This window comes from Alligator sinensis, unplaced genomic scaffold (assembly GCF_000455745.1).
Source record: "Alligator sinensis unplaced genomic scaffold, ASM45574v1 scaffold211_1, whole genome shotgun sequence".
In the NCBI taxonomy this organism is placed as follows: Eukaryota; Metazoa; Chordata; order Crocodylia; family Alligatoridae; genus Alligator; species Alligator sinensis.
Window position 1 is genome coordinate 2,609,176 of NW_005842024.1, and position 18,186 is coordinate 2,627,361.

The following is an 18,186-nucleotide window of genomic DNA, read 5'->3' on the forward strand; positions in this document are numbered from 1 at the left end:
TTACAAGCTGGTGCTGAATGTGGGAAAAAGCAGCCCCTCGCCCCCCCCGTGGCCAGCACCTTGCGCTGCAGCCGCTCGCAGTCCACGTGGGGCTACCTCTGCCTGCTCAGGATAGCCCCACATGGGCTGCGAGCAGCTGCACCAGGGAGTGCCGGCCATGGGGCGGGTGGGGGGCAGCTTTTCCCCAGGCTCCTTCTCTGCCTAGGGTCCTCCCCTGCCCTTCCTCCGCCATTTACCTGAGTTTCCGGCACCAGTGCAGCCATGTGGTCCCCGGCCAGAAGCCCTTGCTGGGGCTTCCAGCTGGGGGGGTGCTGGGGCTGGATGGGCCCTGCTGTTGTGGGAGCCCACCAGGCTTCCCCTAGGTGCTACTGCCCCTGGTTCCTGTCATTTTTGACGGGAACCAAAGACAGATAAATATTAATTTTCTAAATTATTTAGGGGTGCCATGGGCCGGACCTGGCCCGCGAGCCATTTTCTGCCCACACCTGCACTACAAAAACACAAATTATGACAAAAATATTTTTTGTAATAAAATTAAAATGTGTTATAATAGGTGTTTGACTTAGTATATGGTTTGTTTTTCTGATTCTAACATGGCAACCCTCCCCTCATGAAAGGAGTACTTCTGGGGGCAACAGGAGGCTCTTCCAGTGGCAAAGATCAGGGGTTAAGGATAGGACTTTAGGTCCCAAGATGGTGACCAGGGGGACGGTGCACCTGGCAAGGGGCAGGGCTACCCTTGTGGCTGACAGCTCACCAAAACTCGTAAGCAGCCCTCTAACCAAAATAACTGCTCACCCCTGTGAGCCTTTAAACTTGATCTATGTTTAGACAATGTAAATCCATAATCTGCCCTTGGCAGGAATCTGAGAAAGAGTTGTAAATGTGTTGTTAAATTGGGTGGGGAAATGTAATCTGAGTACGCACAGATGCATGGGGTTCTCTTAGTTCAATGAATAAATGAATCAGTATTTATAACAGCGGGTTTAAGTGAGTGAAAATACAAATTGTTGGAACAACACCGAAAGAACTGTTTGTATTAATACATGTAATTTTACTAATAATGTTTACCATTTTTAAATATCTTTAAGAACTCAAATCACTGAAACTCATAGTTCTTCATGTGAATAATGACTTGTTTGCTTAAAATGGAGCATTCAAAATAATGAAAGATCTCTCTATCCATCTCCTCCAGACTCATCTTTGACATGAAGCCCATTATATGAAAATAAATTAAAATAAAAAAATTAAGATGGTTTGATGAAAAGATGAAGATTGTGGACACTTGAAATAATTTCCAGGGTGAAAAAAAATATAATTGTATATAATTTCATGTGATGTGTCCCTTTCCCCACATCCTTCATATCTTGCCACTTTGGATTTACTGCAGGGCAAGGAGCATTTTTATATATGTGCAGAGTACACTGCACAATGAGCTCTTGGATTCTATTGCAATATCTGGAATTTATGTACATTTGCAATTAGAGATTATAGCTTTTTATAGTTAGTAAACAACAAGTTATTAGCCTATGTTTTTTGTCTGGCAATGTCTCATTTTACATTGCCATGAATAAACTCTGTAGTGGCTAATCTAGTATGTAACCTTATACACAAAATGGTCAGAAACTAAGCTTTTTCACTTAAAGTTAAGGTCAAACATTAAAAGGTCTAGATTTTCATAATATTGCTGCTTAATTTTTTCCCCCTTCTTACAGAAATGAAGACAACAAAGTTACATCAGTGTTTTTATAGATTCTAGCAGTACTTGAAATAATTTACTCAGCTTCAGAGGTCAGAAGAGAATGCAGTGGCAGACTCGTAGAGGAAAAATCATTTTTCCAACACAAAAACAGAAGTACCAAGAAAGCATTATGTTAAGTTTTGTTTCAGAATACAGGCTTTCCTTTGGAGACTTGTCATTTTAACTCTCCAATTTTGTAAAAATGTTATTAAAGTTCATGAACCTCTTAGTACAGTCCGACACCCATTTTTGTTTAAGCATCATAGTATTTTCTAATGCTAAGTAAAAACATCAGAAGTAAAGCACAATTACACACATGCTTCTATGCAGAAATATGGTACTGAGGAACAGCATTTCTTTTCTCATTTTCTTCCTTTCTTATCTTTAGAAGGTCATTTCCAGGATAAGGAATATGAAGGAAACAGGTTTTGAAGATTATTAAAACCAGAGGACAACCTTGGGACCAAACCTATATGTAGAGTTGTCAAACCTGATTTTCATAAGCATTAAACTTCAAACTCCCACTAGACTGTAAATGTAGGTGCAAGTATTCTACGTTTATGAAAAGTGAAGCCTGTATTAATTACACCAAGACTACAAATGCATGAATGAAACTTTGCTCTGTTTTATCTAGGTTATTATATGTGTTTAGTTTGTTTACTTTTTTAAAGGAAGACGGCATTCTTAAAAACAACCTAAAAAAGAAAACCAACATACCGGTTTTGTACTTGGTTCAGGGAGAGAACTAAAGATTGTTTTTTTAAGTAGTCCTGCTGGTTAATCTGTAACTGGGCAATCGCTTAGAGTTCACTGTATACGCCATCCAGAGTAGTGAGGAAACATTCAAATCACTCCAATGGGTACAAAACAATTTTAAAAAGGAAATGTTAATAAAACAAGTGAAGGTCTACAATAGTCAATTCCTTTAAGAGAAAAAGCTAAGAAAACAGAATTTTAAAAAGTTATTAATTTAGATCACAAATAAGCAGCTAGTAGAAATAGAAAGGAGTACCAGGGAAGTTAAGTAGGGAGCAATAACAATGCAAATTAGTATACTGTATATTTAAATAAAAGCAGCAAAGCAAAGCCAGATATAAAATTAGCTAACAAAAATAAATAAATCACAAAATATGGTTAAAAATTGGAAAAATAAATTGGAAAAATAAATTGTTTATGTATACACACATGTATGTGCACACATTTTCACAATGCTACACTCATTGCAGAGATTTTTATACTAGCTAGTAAAAACAAAGAATTTGCAAGCTTTTTCTAGCAGAATTCATATCACCTTATTTCTAGAGATTAATAATAGCAATAATATTGACTTGGCCAATCAACCCTGTCAAGAGCAAATAAAAGATTCTTTGAAAGCTCTGGCATTTATATGACAACAGCATGATACTGAAAATAAGAATGAACAAAACAACTTTACTTTTATGCAAAACAAAGTGACAAGTGTCAGATACCCAAAAATCAACATTTTACCAGTGTGTTGCTGATCACACATCCCAATCTTAAGAAAACCTGCCAAAAAAATTATGGAAATTTGTCTGAGTTAGGCAGCAAATCCTTTTACTTCAGTACAGCCTTCACAGCATTTAACATGACATGACTACACTCTCAAATACCAAAAGAAACTGGTTTTGGAGAAGACGTAGCCAGATTCTTTAAAAAGTTCATATGCCTGCTGGCTAGCAGAAAGCAGCTTTCCTTACCCCTAATATTTGCATCTGATGCTTCTACAGCTTATTGATATTCCTCCCCTACTGCCTTTTCAGTGGAGCCAACAGGAGGAAAAATATATTGAATAAAACTGGCATTGGTTTTCCTGCCCTTCTCATTTCAAGCCCCCCACACAATATGAAAGAAAATTCAAGAACTGACTCATGCACTATTCACTGAAAAAAAAAAAAAATTAGTTACTCATCCCACCAATACCACAACTTAAACACAGCCATGACTGCCCAATCACTATAACTTGCACTTTACTTACTATGTAAGCAGAACATTAGTCTTGACAGATAAAGTATAATATCCCTTAACATTTAGTCATACATGCAAAATTGACATATTAAATTCTTGTTACAAATTTTATAAAACTTGCCTTGGACCTAGACTATAGACTTATGAACTGTCAATATTTGTATGAAAAGTATGTCACAGCTCAGAGATATGTTGATATGTAAAATTGGTAGAGTGATTTTTTACATCAATATGGCTATTAGTCTGAATGCACAAACTATAAAGGTTACAAAACATTAATATACTTCAACTGATCATTTTTGCATTCCACAACACTTTTTGAATTGTGAAATATGTACAATATCAATTAGTGATACTCAGTCTTGACTGAGAAGTCAAACATGCAGCCAGAGTTAAGCAAACACCTTCACAATATACACTGCTAGCTGAACTATATTGTATAAGTTTACTATCGTGCAAGAGGAGAAAAAAACAAACCTAATACAGGACCAAGTTACTATATTGTTAACCTAATACCTGTACCTAATACAGGACCAATTTACTCAAATATAAGAGGAGGCTCTTTCCTCCAATCAGCACGGGGAAAAAAGTCCCTCGTTTTACATTCACATTCAAGGGAATCTCATTAAATACGCTGCCTATTAGTAAACTACTACCAAAAGCAGCACATTCTCAGTAATAGAAACAACTATGAAGTTGATTAAATGCAGGCAACACCAAGCGTGACTATAGAAAATATGGCCCATACAGGTCAAACATACTGATGGGAACTTACCATGAGGACAAGATAGTACAGGGTGACCATACGTCCCAGTTTGACTGGGACAGTCTTGGATTCTGTAGGCCAGTCCCAGCCAGTTGGTCAAAAGTCCCAGGCCGGAGTCTGACGGGTGGCATGGTGCATCAGACAGGCAGGTAAGTAAGTAGGCACCACTGCCGCTGTGCAGAGACAAGACATGTAGGGACCTCGGACATGCCATCTTAGATAGGGCGACCATGTATCTGCCCACCTAGCTCCAGAGTAGCAGTGGTGCCTGCCCACCCAATATTTATTTCGTAGTCAGTGTTTTCAAATTTGCTCCTCACTTTCATGTGCTCAGGGAGATCAAGATCTGACAGTAAGCAGAGGTAGGGGGAAGAATTTGAGGGGAGCAGAGGGCAAGGGGACCAACCTCCAGATTTATTTTCCCTGCTGTAGCAGTGGGAAGAGAATAAATTCAAGGCCAACCTCCAATAATTAAATTCTATACCTGGAAAATTATAACAAATTTATAAATTTTCTATATATAGTATCTAATTATTGGGGGGGGGGGTTGTTTTCTATTCAGGGTCATCTTGTATGAAAGTAAATACGGTAATATGTACATAGTCCAACAAGGAATAGTATTTTAATGCAAGTGTATAAGTTTAGTAAACAAGAATAAAAAGAATATTGCTACTTTTAAATAACTGCAAAAACTGTATCCAATACAGTAATAAACATAAAAAGAGGACAGGGACAGCAATACTTTGATAACATTTTCTGCAAACAGCCAAAGGTAATATTGAAAGGCCACTTTTGGCTAGGGAACTGTGATTTAAATATCACTGTAAAAGATTAATCACTTGAACAACATTCAGTATAACGATGAAGGGTTTTGTTATAGAAGATACTTTATCAATTTCAATTGCTTATATTTTTAAGAACACAAAACATTTAGTTTCAACTAGTTCAGTTTTAAGTCTATTTGGTTCTAGAACTACAAAAGCTTTAGCAACCTCATTAAAATCGATACCCTGGATCCCTGTAATACAGGACCAAAACCTTTCACTTTCATATTTGGCATGGCAGGGAGATACAGAATAAAAGGGGAGGAAATACCCAGCAGTTTAAGGGCCCACAGGACCACTCTTTTCACATATTTTTCATTTTCACTGTATTTCTGGGGCCAAGGAGCAGAGATGAAAGAAAAAGGCAGATTACTCCTGTTATTTAGATGTGCCACACTCACTCCATAATATTTACACAATAATCTGGCATGTATTTTGTGTGCTATTATATTTTCTGTAATACAAAAAGTACAATAACACTCAGAAAAATAAGTCCAAATTGTTAAAAAAAGACAGCTCTGTCATTTTTTATGACTATTCACAGTTGGGAGCCACTCTTAAAAATTACTATTGTCACAAATACAACTTTGTATATGGACAAGTTGCCAGGAAAAGTTAAATTCTTATGATTATCCACAGTCTTTCAAAGCCCATCAAGTCATTTTCCCTTTGCTGCTGTACTAATTAGTCAAGCCTATCTCTGGATCTCTGGAGTGCAGTATTCATGCTGTAAACTATGTCTCATTAGTATCCTTGAACGTAAGCTTGAATTGCAGAATTTAAGTTTCTAAATATCCGATAAAAAACAGAACAGGTTTAAAGTAAGAAGTAAAATGTTGCTTATCAACCTCCAGGCTAAGAGAAAGATTTTCCAAGGGAGTATAAAAACAAAAGAGCTGGTACCATTAGTTTTTCCTTACTGCAAGCTGAGAATCTTCTAATTTAGTATCTAGTTAAACTTCAGGGCACGAGAACTGAGGATCAGTTATTGATAAGGTAAAAAAAACAAATCAACAAAAACCTATCAACTTCTTAAATTCCCAGTAAGAATAAGCAAAAAAAACCCCCAAAACCCAAAACGTTTCACAAGGCTTTAAAACTATTCATCCTCCAACTGTTTTATAATTAGATGATGGTGTAGTAGCACATACTGGTTTTACTGGCACAACTTTTTTGTTGGCTGAGGACAATCGTAAATTGCTAAGACATACATATGAAATGATATTCTCAAAGAAGTACTCTTTTAAAAGCTGCAAAGCCATACTCTACTACATCATCCTGAGTTATGTGGATACCACATACATAGTTTAAAATAATATTCTGCAATATTTTTTATTCACACAGTCAGAAAAGCCAATCATCTTAATTACAATAGGTATACATGTACAAGAAAAATGAAACCTATTTTATGGGGGGAGAAGGGGGATCAAAGGATTAAACCATTCAGGTCATCTCACTTTAGATAGAAAGTCAAGATTCCAGAGTGTAAATGATAGCCTCCATCTTGTACAAACGAGCCTTTGAGAAGAAAATTCAAACATAGATTTGTTGATTTAAGTGGAACCTGGTGACCACTTATGACACCAACTAGGAATACCTTATCTGGGAGGATAGGTAGGATCTATGGGGGAACCTGCCTTCTCACTGGGCTGACAGTAATCAGAAAGGCCCTCTTCATTACATGCTAATGCTGTAATAAATAGAATGATGCCAGTGGCCCAGAGTGCTTCCATATGAGCTGCAAGAGGTAGACTGTGGTTCCACTGTAGGGTCAAATCTTGGAAGTAACTTGGTCCAATCCTACAAAAATCTTGAGGACAGAAAATACCATCTGACTCTCATAGGGAAATAATGACCTAGGTGCACTTTGTTAGTGCCAGGTCCAAAGCCCCTGGTTCTTCCCATCACCTGGCTGTCCGAAACTAGTAAAGCAAACCTTTTCTGGACTGGAAATCAGATTCTCTGTGAATGAAGCCTCTCACACTTGGATGCCATACCTTGCCACAATGACTTAAAATCTTCCATCTCAACCTGAAAGATTGCAAAGAATAACATTTTCTTCCCAATAGTGTAGTCTTTTAGGCTCCTTGCTTGGCTGGGTTTTGTTTTTCTTCTGGAATGTTCTTAAGTTGCAGGGTTTTCTTATCTACTGTCCCCAATATCAGGAAGGTCAGGGTTGATGAGGTATAGAAATATTTTACCCAAATATTTTACTAATAAGAAACACTGACCTCCTATTTTTGTCCAGTTTATACAAGATGGGGGCAGCTATGCCTGGAGTAAGTTATACATTCTTGCTCGGTTTATAATAGCCTTCTTTAGGATAAAGCCATTTTCTCACTGATACTAACTGCATATTGTCCATCAAATGTGTAGGCTCCTCCATAGGGATTTGAATTCTTGGAGCCAGCAACCTTTATCAGATCCTGAAATTCCTTGAAATCATTCACCTGCAGGGTGCCCAGAAAAATGATCACTTAAACAGGGAGGAGGAGGAGTATACTGGCAGAAGGATCTTCTCCAGCTTTGTGAACTGGGTCATGAATTCTAGAATATCTTGCTGTTCTAGGATAGCAGATAGTTAGAGAAAAGCCTGAGATTGAAGTCAATGAAATAGAGATAAAGGGGTAATGGCTTTTCTTTCTTGGTTTTTACACTTTGAGACTATGGCTCACACAACCATACTGGCATAGAGAGAAAAGGCCCTGAGGACAGGGGGGTAAGAAACCATGGCTCTTGGGTAGCATGCCACACACCTCAAAATCTATCGCAGAATGTTCCCTGGGACAGTCCAACTAATCACTTGCCAGGCCTCAGTTTTCCCCCAAACTAACATACTTTCCCATCTTTTGTATTTTCAATACCTTCTCAGGAAGATAAATTTTCCACATTAGGGAAAAATAAGAAAAAAATTGTAGCAGAACAATAAAAAATACAACAGCTGTTTGAACTGTTCAGAAGTTTGGAATATTAGAGTACAGGTTCCCTTAATTTATGCGGTAGATGCGTTCCCAGGGAACAGCAGATAAATCAAATTCGCATAAAGCGAATCCAGTTTACAATAAACAGATAGGGATGTGTTCCCACAGTGGTGAGGGAGGGAACAAGTGAGGCTGGGGCTAGGGAAGCGGCAGGGGGAGGGGCACGGTGCAGCCCAGTGGCTACAAGCAAGCAGTGTCTGCCGCTCCCGGGGCTGTAGCAGGGACGGCACCGGGCTTTTCATGGTGCTCGGGGTGGGTGGCAGCCTCACTCCTCCTCACTCACCCCACTCCTCTGCTTCTCCTACTCACCGCGGCCCCTGCTGCAGCAGCCCTGGGAGCAGCCGACACCAGCTGCTTGCAGCCACTAGGCTGCACCATGCCCTGAACCCCCTGGTGCGATGTAGCCCAGCAGCTGCAAGCAGGCAAAGTCTGCCGCTCCCAAGGCTGCAGCAGAGGGGGGCAGCATCCTGCAGCGGGACGAGAGCAGGCTGGGGCCAGCAGTGGCACCAGGCTCTTCCCAGCACTCAGCAGCAGGGCTGGGAGGGCAGGTTGCGGGTGGCTATGGCAAATTTTGGGGTGGCAGCAGTCCCCCTCCCATCACAGCAGCCCAACCCAAGTTCCGGGAAGCCTGATGCCACCACCGGCTCCAGCCTGCAGTGGTTGCCGGCTGCAGCCTGCTCTTGTCCTGCTGCAGGCAGCTGCCTGCCCCTGCTTCAGCCCTGGGAGTGGTGGACATCACCTGCTTGCCGCCGCTGAACTATGCGGTGCTGGGGGGTTCGGGGCATGGTGCCCTGGGGGAAGCGGAGCCCTGGGGGGGTTCGGGGCATGGTGCAGAGCCACTGGCATCGGCCGATCCTGAAGTAGCTGCAGCAGGGGCTGCGGTGAGTGGGGCCCCAGCCCCACAGCCCTTTCCCCTTCCCTTACCCCTCTCCCCTCCACTCATGGCCCTCACAGACTTACCTGCTTGGGGGAGGGGGGAGTGCACCTATGCCAATCGCATAACAGTGAATTTACCTCGTGTATGATGAATTTCAGGTATAAAAAGGATCATCGCATAAGAGCGAATTCGCATAAATCGAACCCGCATAAGTCGAGGAAAACCTGTAAATCCATGGAAAATGGAATAGCAGGCACAGAGCAAGTCAAGCAGTCAAATGTATGCAATACGTGCATCTTATCATAAAGATTTTGCCACCTACCACATGTGTGGTATATGTGGCACATGCATACAGAACTGAAATGTTTATTCTCAAATCTTGCCTAAAGAAAAATTTATAAAGAAGCGTAGTAGGACATATTCCAAAAATAAAACACTTAAACAATATCTCTTTTTTCTGTAAAGTAAACCATCTCAGTCATATCTTCTGTGTTATTCTTTCATTAACAGAATTAAGAGAAAATTCAGTATGATTCTATTACACCACCTTCCCTGAATCTTTTAGAGCCTTTTTAAATCATTATTCCCAGTAGTTTTCTCTTTGCAATTAGCATTTCAAAGTAAAATTAGATTCCTAATGTTTTAAAAACTCACTTAAGAGATACTACTGGTTTATTTCACATATATAGTTAAACATCTCAAACCTTCAAAAAAATCAAGAAATCAGGAAACAAAACAGACTTTTCCTATACTTTGTGTTACAGCTAGAGGTGTAACAACAGTTCTCAGGCTCCCAGATAAGGGTCATTTGGGATATTTTGTACAACAGGTTAAGACAAGCCCAGAAAGCTCTACCACGTGGTTTTAAATGTGAAAGCCAAATTGTTCAGGTTCCTTTGAAAGAATGTTACCTGCATGCCTAAATTAGATTCTTCAGCCTTTTTTGTGGCAATAAATATTTCTGGTCTTGTAAAACCAGACTTCAGTTCAATCAGAAGTTTTCTAAGTATTAGTATTTTTAATTAGAAAGAAGATTTTACAACATGCTCTACACTAGAAGCTTTACCTGACCTTTACAATTTACAGTTTATTTTCATTAAGAATTATGATCAGAGTATTTGAATAGGATGTAAACTAATGCACTGGTTTCCTCGGAAAGCCTTCTAACAACTTTCGTTACTTTGCTGATGTTCATGGCTTTTTCAGGCACCAGAGATAACCATTGCTATTCAAAATCCAATGGACTTAAAAGTGAAACAAACAAAAAATTAAGTTAGTTTCACTCTGCTGCACATCAGTGAAGTCAGGAGCAATGGTAGAGGCAATTCACAGACCGGTAGAACAGCAGAGCTAGAAGGGACCCCAGGAGGTCATGCAGTCCAAGCCCCTTCTCAAGACAAGATCATTGGTACTGACTAGAATGAAGGACTCAAGAAGAGAGGATGCAGGAAAGATACCTTAAATACAGACTAGCCTTGTGGCAGCCAAAAGTACTGTAGTTCTGTACTGTCAGGAACAATTAACTCTTTTTTCTTTGGCAACCAGATTGGTATGTATGAAGCAAGGAGCAAAGGGGCTTCAAAATGGTATCAAATTCCTATCAGCCACAAGCAACAAAGGCTGGAAAACCAAAAAGGGATCAGACATAGCAGCTAGGTAAAAGCACCATCCATTCCCTCTGCCATAAAAGTGAGAGATCTTGGCTCCTATCCCAGGCACTACCCCTTGGAGAGTAGGACCATTTTTCTTAGACTATGCTCTTCACTGTCAAAAAAGCTAAGATGTTATACCAAGGCAGCTAATGTGGATTGTCTATCTTATTGTTGAAATTAAAAGAGGTAATGTTTTTTATCTTCATGTAGCAAGATAAGGTCAACACTATTACCCTGCATACATTCACCCACAAAGTACTGGATTATCTGGCAACTGTATATCAATGCCATAAAAGTAGGCATCCCATAAAGACACAAACCTACTTGTAGAGTGACTCATAAATCCAGAAAAAAATAAGAACTCTTTTTTCTGTCAGTATAATTTTACTTAAGGCTCAGCAAAATCAGATCTACTCATCAATGAATATTCAAGAGACCATTCGGCACTTGTTGAATCCCAAGTGGAAGTAAGTTAGTACATATAAAAGAAAAAAAATAGGCTATCCATCTTACATAGGAGAATTCTGGGAGTTTATCTGAAATGAGGAGAGAGCATTCACACTAGTCACCAGCCCCATGGCTGTACTTTTAAAAACAATCTTATTCCAGCATTCTGGAATTTTTTTTTGCTAATGCGTAAATAAGGAAAACAACAGCATCTTGAAAAATGTTCACTTTGGGGCTTCTGAATTAGCAAGCATTGGCTTAAAATCTTTTAGAAAAACTGATGTTAGTCAAAGGAGTAGAGGGAATAAAAACCATAAGGGAAACAAACCTTTAGTCCAGGCAGGTAGAAAAGACCTTGAGAAGCTTGTTGTTCTCATTTGATGATGCTGGTAATGGCTTACTTTTCAATTAAGAAATAATCTAATGTGGCTGTGTGGCCAGAGGAAACACTGGAAAAAGAGAGGTCACTAGTCCAAATAGGTTCTAAATATAACAACCCTATTCTTTCCTTCCCCACTTTTTAAGTTAAATTATACATAAAAGAAATAATGTGAAAGCTTTCTTCTATTTAGTTACCTTTCCTAAACTAGGATTACAGAAAACTAAAGAAGGTAAAACCCCTTAAGATAAGCATTTACATTTTTAAATCAATTGCTTGCAGCAGATGCCCGTTTTACATAATAGTGAACAAAATCTAATGATTAAAATAACTGTTGGATTCAGCTTTTCTTCAGATCACGCAACTTACTTTTCTAAGAAAACATACATCCCTCTCTATGTTATAGGCCAGAGCTATTAATGTAATGGTGCAAGACTGCCAAGTAAAGCCAGTTTGTCTCCCCTTGCTGATTCAGAATTTGATCAAATAGGACAAAGACACTGTCATTTTTCATTAGGAAATGCCAGCTCAGCTCAAGCAGTTTGTGACTCAGTGTAAATTCAGAGTTTCTGGGGTGGGTCAGTCCCACAATACAGAGGTTATATACTGCCAGGGTTGTGGCAAGACAGACAGGTTCTGCAACAACATCCTTCCTCTAAGGCCAATATGAACCAAAAGAAAATGAAGTTAACACACTTGACCTTCTGTAAAATAGTGTAATAACAACAGAAATCAGAACTACAGAACCTTTGGACAGCCCAAATCTCTCAATTCACTTCTTTTTAAAGTAAGAATTCACTCTTTTTTTTTAAATAGGAGTTTTAAACCATCATCACATATCATAATGGTCACTGACCTAAATTTCACTTTAAGTGAAGTCTCCCATTAACTGAAAATTAAGTATCCTATTGTCTGGTCACTAAACAGTCCTGATTAACCATTATTTTTAAATGACAGCCCAACAAACCTGCTGCAATGACTGTACTGGATGTGAATTCTGCAGTTCCATGTACTGTATCCTTGCTCAGTGTGGCACTAGTGCACTACGGGTGCTTACACACGTGGGGGAGGAGGCTTTAATTAGAGTGGCTCCAAGAGCCACTCTAATAAAAGTGCCCAGAGCGTCACATGTATCAGTGTCCCTGCGCTGAAAAAATGGTGGCGGGGGCACTTCAGCTAAAGCTCAAACAAGCTTTAATTAAAGCACCCTCACCACCATTTTTCAGCACAGGGATGCTGCAGTCTTCCGGACCATGGTAATTACCATGGTCCAACAGACTCGATAAATCTTACATCACATCAGAGCAGCACATCGGAGCAGCCTCGCTGTATGCGTATAGGCGCCCTACACGTTTACTTGTGGAGTTGTATTTTAAAACCAACTAAGAGGGCCATCATTCATCATATACTATTCCTACTAGTGCTCATTCCTTGAACAATCTAGCACTTCTTCTACAACAATGGGGACTCCTGGAAATCAATATCAAATTTTTAAAGACTTGCACATTTTCAGTTACTCTGCTCTCAATTATGGGTTGCTCTTTTCCATTTTCTCAGACTTTTTCAGTTATTCTGTGCATAATATTAAAACCTACACAACAAGCTAGTGTACCATACACATTTAAAGTTTATGAACATTTACATAGTTTTGAAGAATCTCTATACTGAGGAAGAAAAGGTTCCATTTACTCATAAGATTATGAGAAGTTAGTGATAGCAGCTCTGAGATTACCATTTTACATTCTATTTGTTTCACTGCTTGTATTAACTTATAAAGATGAAAAATATAGCACTGTTAACTTTTACATTAAAAAACCCAACATATTGTGTTGCAAAATTTTCTCTCAAATGTTTGGGTTTTTCAACCTTAGCAACATCATTTTAGTTTATTAAAAAACCCTTTACCACAGCAAAATATGCAAGTGTAGAGCAACAATATTTCAGTCATTGTTGTTACATTTTTATAAAATTACTTTGTGTTTATTTATTCTGAAACATAAATTGAGAACATGGAATTATAGTCTTTTCTTATTTGCCAAAAATCTGAGATTTTTTTAAAACCCTTGTATAGAAACAGTTGAAATAGGCATGAGGATCTTTCAATGCTTTTTCCAAAGGCAATTTAGAGGGACACATAAATTCAAGAAAAGAAAAACAATCCCATGCTTACAATGGAAAATGTCTTATCTACTTTTTGCCACCAACAACTCTTGAAATTACTAAGAACATAAGAGATGCCATACTGCAGTGGAGACTAACCTTTTTGGCAAGTGTGCCATAGGTAAATCCAACACCCTCCCTAATTGCCACTCTGATCCCCTTCCAATGCCAAATCTACTGCTTTGCTTTCTTCTCCCTGCCCTGTGTTCCTTGCCTGATGTGCTGCTCTGCTTTGTGCTCTCTGTCCTATCTGTCACTGTGTCCCCTGGTCCCTCCCCAATCTGCCACATTCCACACAAGCTGCCCATACCACAGACTGGCCACCCCTGTAACAGTGGGTCAGACTCAAAGGTCCAACTAGCCCAGTATCCTGTATCTCACAGCAACAGAGTGGATGTTAAGAAGAGAATTAGTCTGGGACCCACCTAGACTAATCCTTTTCTTGCCCTCCTTCCCTAACAGCTGCTAGCCTTGGAAACCTTTATTTGGAGGCTGTAGCCCTACTCATGTAAATTTTGTCTAACCTTCTTTTGAACCTGGTTAATTATTAGCCCCTGCAACATCTTGTGCAACATTTTGTGGCAATGCATTCCACAAGTTACTTATACACCGTGAAAAAAAAACAACTTCCTTTTATTTAAAATTTGCTTCCTAATACTTTCATTGCATGTCCCCTAGTTCTCGTACTGTGAGAAATGGTAAAAAGCATAACCCTATTTACTTTACCCATACCATTCATTATTTTATAGACCTCTATCATATTCCTCCTCAGTCATCTTTTCTCTGAAAAATCCTAGCCTATTTGCTCTCCCCTTACAAGGAACCATGACTCCGCTCTTTCTTCTTATCTTCTCTGTTCCTTTTCTAGTTTTACTATATCCTTTTCAAGTTGAGGGGAGGACTAGAACTGCAATCACTATTCAAGGCATGGGCATAACACTGATTTATACAAACTAGCCACAGACTTTTGTTCTCACTTCCTTTCTTAAGAATGTTAGGGATTGTATTTGCTATTTTTTACTTTGCCTTAACGATGGGCTGATCTTTTCAGAGAAGTATCCACAAGTTTCCTACATTTGGCAGTGTTTCAGGCAAAGCAAACTTCTTCCTGTACAGTCATTAAGTGTTCCATACATCAGGGGTGTCAAACTCATCAGGCCCTGTTGGCCAAATGAATAGCATGGGGCCAGCCCACAGGCTAGATGAATGGTGTAGAACCAGTCCATAGGCCAAAACAGGTCCATAGACCAGTCCTGCATGCTAGAACCAGAAGGCAGCAGGGCAGCTCTGGCACAGGTACTACAATCGTACAATCTCACCCCAGCCCCATGATGTGTGTACCTGCCTCATGCACCGCGTGCCCCCACACTGGTCCCATGCACTGCATGCGCCTGCCTTGTCCCACACGCCACGTCCAGTGTGTGCCTAAATCCTGATCCTAAACAAGCTGCATTCAGGCCAAATCTTAACCTTATGTACAGAACTCTAAGAAGACAGAGCCAGCTAATTTCCAATTAATTCAGTGCCAAACAGTCTGAAACATCCCTCATTGTACTGCATCAGGCCTCAGGTAATTATGCAGAGGAAACCTTAAGAAATGGACACCCACAAAGTATTATCAATTATAACCGAGTGAAAAGATGTTTCTTCTTCTTTAATCTGTGACTAGAAGCTCCAGGTTCCCAGCTCCTTGAAAAATCAGGTACAAAGTGTCAGCAGGGGAGTGCCTAAAAATTTGTTCAAATGTTGGCATTAAACAGAAAATGTGATTTAAAGCTACAAAAGACTGGCAGAGGGACTGACCAGCATACTATACCATTGGAAACTATTTTAAGTTACTTTCAACTGATTCAACTTCAAGTTGACAATACTACTTTAGAAATAAAAACAAACAATAATCATACTTATTAAAAGCTATTTTGACTGATTCTATAAGAATTCTGTAGTGTTAACCTCTACATTTTGAAAAGTTACAAAAATAGGATAATACAGATAAGAACACACCCAGGAAAAATCATACATGTTGTTTAATTTTGTACACATATTCTTCCCAAACTAAAAAATGTTATCCATAATTAAGTCTGCAATTCAAAAATTCACAAGAACACTGTAATTACACATCCTAGACCCAACTACTACTATTGTATGTTAAGACACCTTAAAAATGTCCTTTAGACAGACAACTTATCAAACATACCTGCATTTTTATAACTAGCCTAGTTAGGGTTACCATATTTCCAGTTCCAAAAAAGAAGATACCTGTTGGGGGGGACACCTCACTCCCAACCCACAGCCCCCTGGCTCTGGCAGCACCACTCACTCCCAACCTGTAGCCCCCCATCCCTCCTGCTGGCCCTCACTCCAGAACTGCAGACCCCTGGCCTTACTGGTGCCCCTCAGTCCCAACCCACAGCCCTCCACCCCTGGTGCTGATCCTCACTCCTGACCTGCAGATCCCAGACCCTGCCAGTGCCCCTCATTCACAACCCACAGTCCCCTACTCCCCACTCCCTGCTGGTACTCTTCACTCCCAACCCACAGCCCCCACAGCCCTGCCCGTTCCCCTCCCTCCCAACCCACAGCCCCCTGCTCCCCCCAGCACTGCTGAAGAGGGCTCCTAGCTGCCCCCAGCCCAGAGCACAGTGACTCTGATTCATGTGTGGCAGAAGTGTAGGCTGGAGTGAGGAGGAGGGGAGGCCTGTGGCACCCCCTGCCCTGGGGTGGGGCTCCTACACTGCACCAGGTGGCCTACCCACAGCCCCCCTATCCCCCCGGGGAAGGGTCTCCTGGCTGCCCCATGCCTGCGAGCACAAACGTTGGCCTCGGTGCCTCCAACCCAGCCACAGAGCTTCCAGCTGCCCCTACATGACCCCTGTGCCCCCTTTCCCCACTGGAGGGGCAAGCACCTCTACCCTGCCCACCCTGCTCTGCAACAGCCCAGTACCAAGACAGCTTCCTCCCAGCACTGCCAGGCATCGGCCCCCCTCACACACCCATCCCCTCCACACACCCTTGCCACCCCAGCCCTGACAGTTCCCAAGCCCTGGCCCTCCAACCCCTCTCCCCATAGACTTACCTACATGCAGCTGGTGAGGTTGTTCCCACCACCCTTCCTGGCTGCATGTTGGCCACATGCATGTGCGCGCAAACACACGCCCCCCCCCGCTTCCTCCCCTCCCAGCAGTGGAGCACAGCAAAATCCCAGACACTGGTTCACATTTAAAAAAACTGCCAGGACGGAGATCGGGGGATCCAAAAAGAGGACACATCTGGGAAAACCCAGATGGTAACCCTTAAGACTATTATACAATTTTAATGAGACCAACTGAACTTCAAAACACAAATTTACTTTCTGCCAAGATATCCAATGTTAAAGGCTGAGAAAATTCTGAATTCAATGTATGTGTTGTCTGCCATTTCGCCTACCAAAACATGCTCAAGACGAGATTATTTCCTCCTCTGTGGTCTCACTGCTAGCAACTACACTATATATTTGAGTCCATTCAAAATGCTGTTGCTACTTTGCTAGCTCATCGCTCATACCACCCACTTTCCCCCTACCATTTCTTCCATTAGTTTCCACTCTTCTATATCACATGAACTTCTTGTCCTTACCCTCAGATCCCTTCCCAGTTTGGCTCCACTCCACCTGTCAGACCTACCAATTTACTGAAGTTAATACCTGCCTTCATTCAAATGACGATGCCAGCTTTAATCATCTTATTCTCACAAGCACATTTACCCTTTCTCCTGAGCTACTCCTTACTTAAGAGAAAATTAGAGTTTCTGCTATGATTTATACTGCAAGAAGATGGCCCAAAGGAACTCATTTAAACCCACATGAACAAAGGGCTTTTCAAAATCAGGATTCAACTTGTCATCACATAAAGCAATTCAGTAAGTTATTAAGATATATAGCATTTTCAAACCTGACCCCTCTTTCTCCCCCACTGGATTCCTAACATCATGGCACCTGAGCACATCTGTTAAGATTTCAGAAAGTTTAACCCAATGTGTCTACTTATTTGTTTATACAGGAGCTTAGTTTTGTACTACTGTCCCAGGGACACCGGGGTTAGAAGGGTACCCCAGGGCCGGACAAGGGGGGAAGTGACCACCTACTTACTCCACACAGAGGCCGGAGCAAGCAGGGACACGTGCGCGGGGAGACCGCCAGCGCGGTTTGTAAGCCGTGCTTATATCCAGCTGGGGCCGGGCGACGCCGGCGGGAGACGCCGCCCGGCAGAGATAAAAGGCGGCCCCGGAAGCGGGGCAAGGGAGGAGGCGGGGGAAGCCCGCAGGGAACCCCGAGAGCAGGACCCGTGCCAGCAGGGCACATGCATCTGGCCCGACGGGGTCAGCGAGGCAGCGGC

At 41.1% G+C, this 18,186-nt stretch overlaps 1 protein-coding gene across 4 annotated transcripts in view; it reads right to left on the reverse strand.

Moving 5' to 3' along the window:
* Positions 1 to 18,186, reverse strand: part of GALNT7 (polypeptide N-acetylgalactosaminyltransferase 7) — a 102,972-nt gene that overhangs the window by 72,405 nt on the left and 12,381 nt on the right. The window contains exon 1 of one of the 4 annotated variants that reach the window (XM_025202412.1): positions 2,459 to 2,903. The exons of the other annotated variants lie outside the window; for them this stretch is intronic. The gene's annotated coding sequence lies outside the window, so the exon portion shown is untranslated. Of the gene's footprint in view, positions 1 to 2,458; positions 2,904 to 18,186 lie in introns of those variants that run through there. 4 annotated transcript variants of the gene reach the window in all.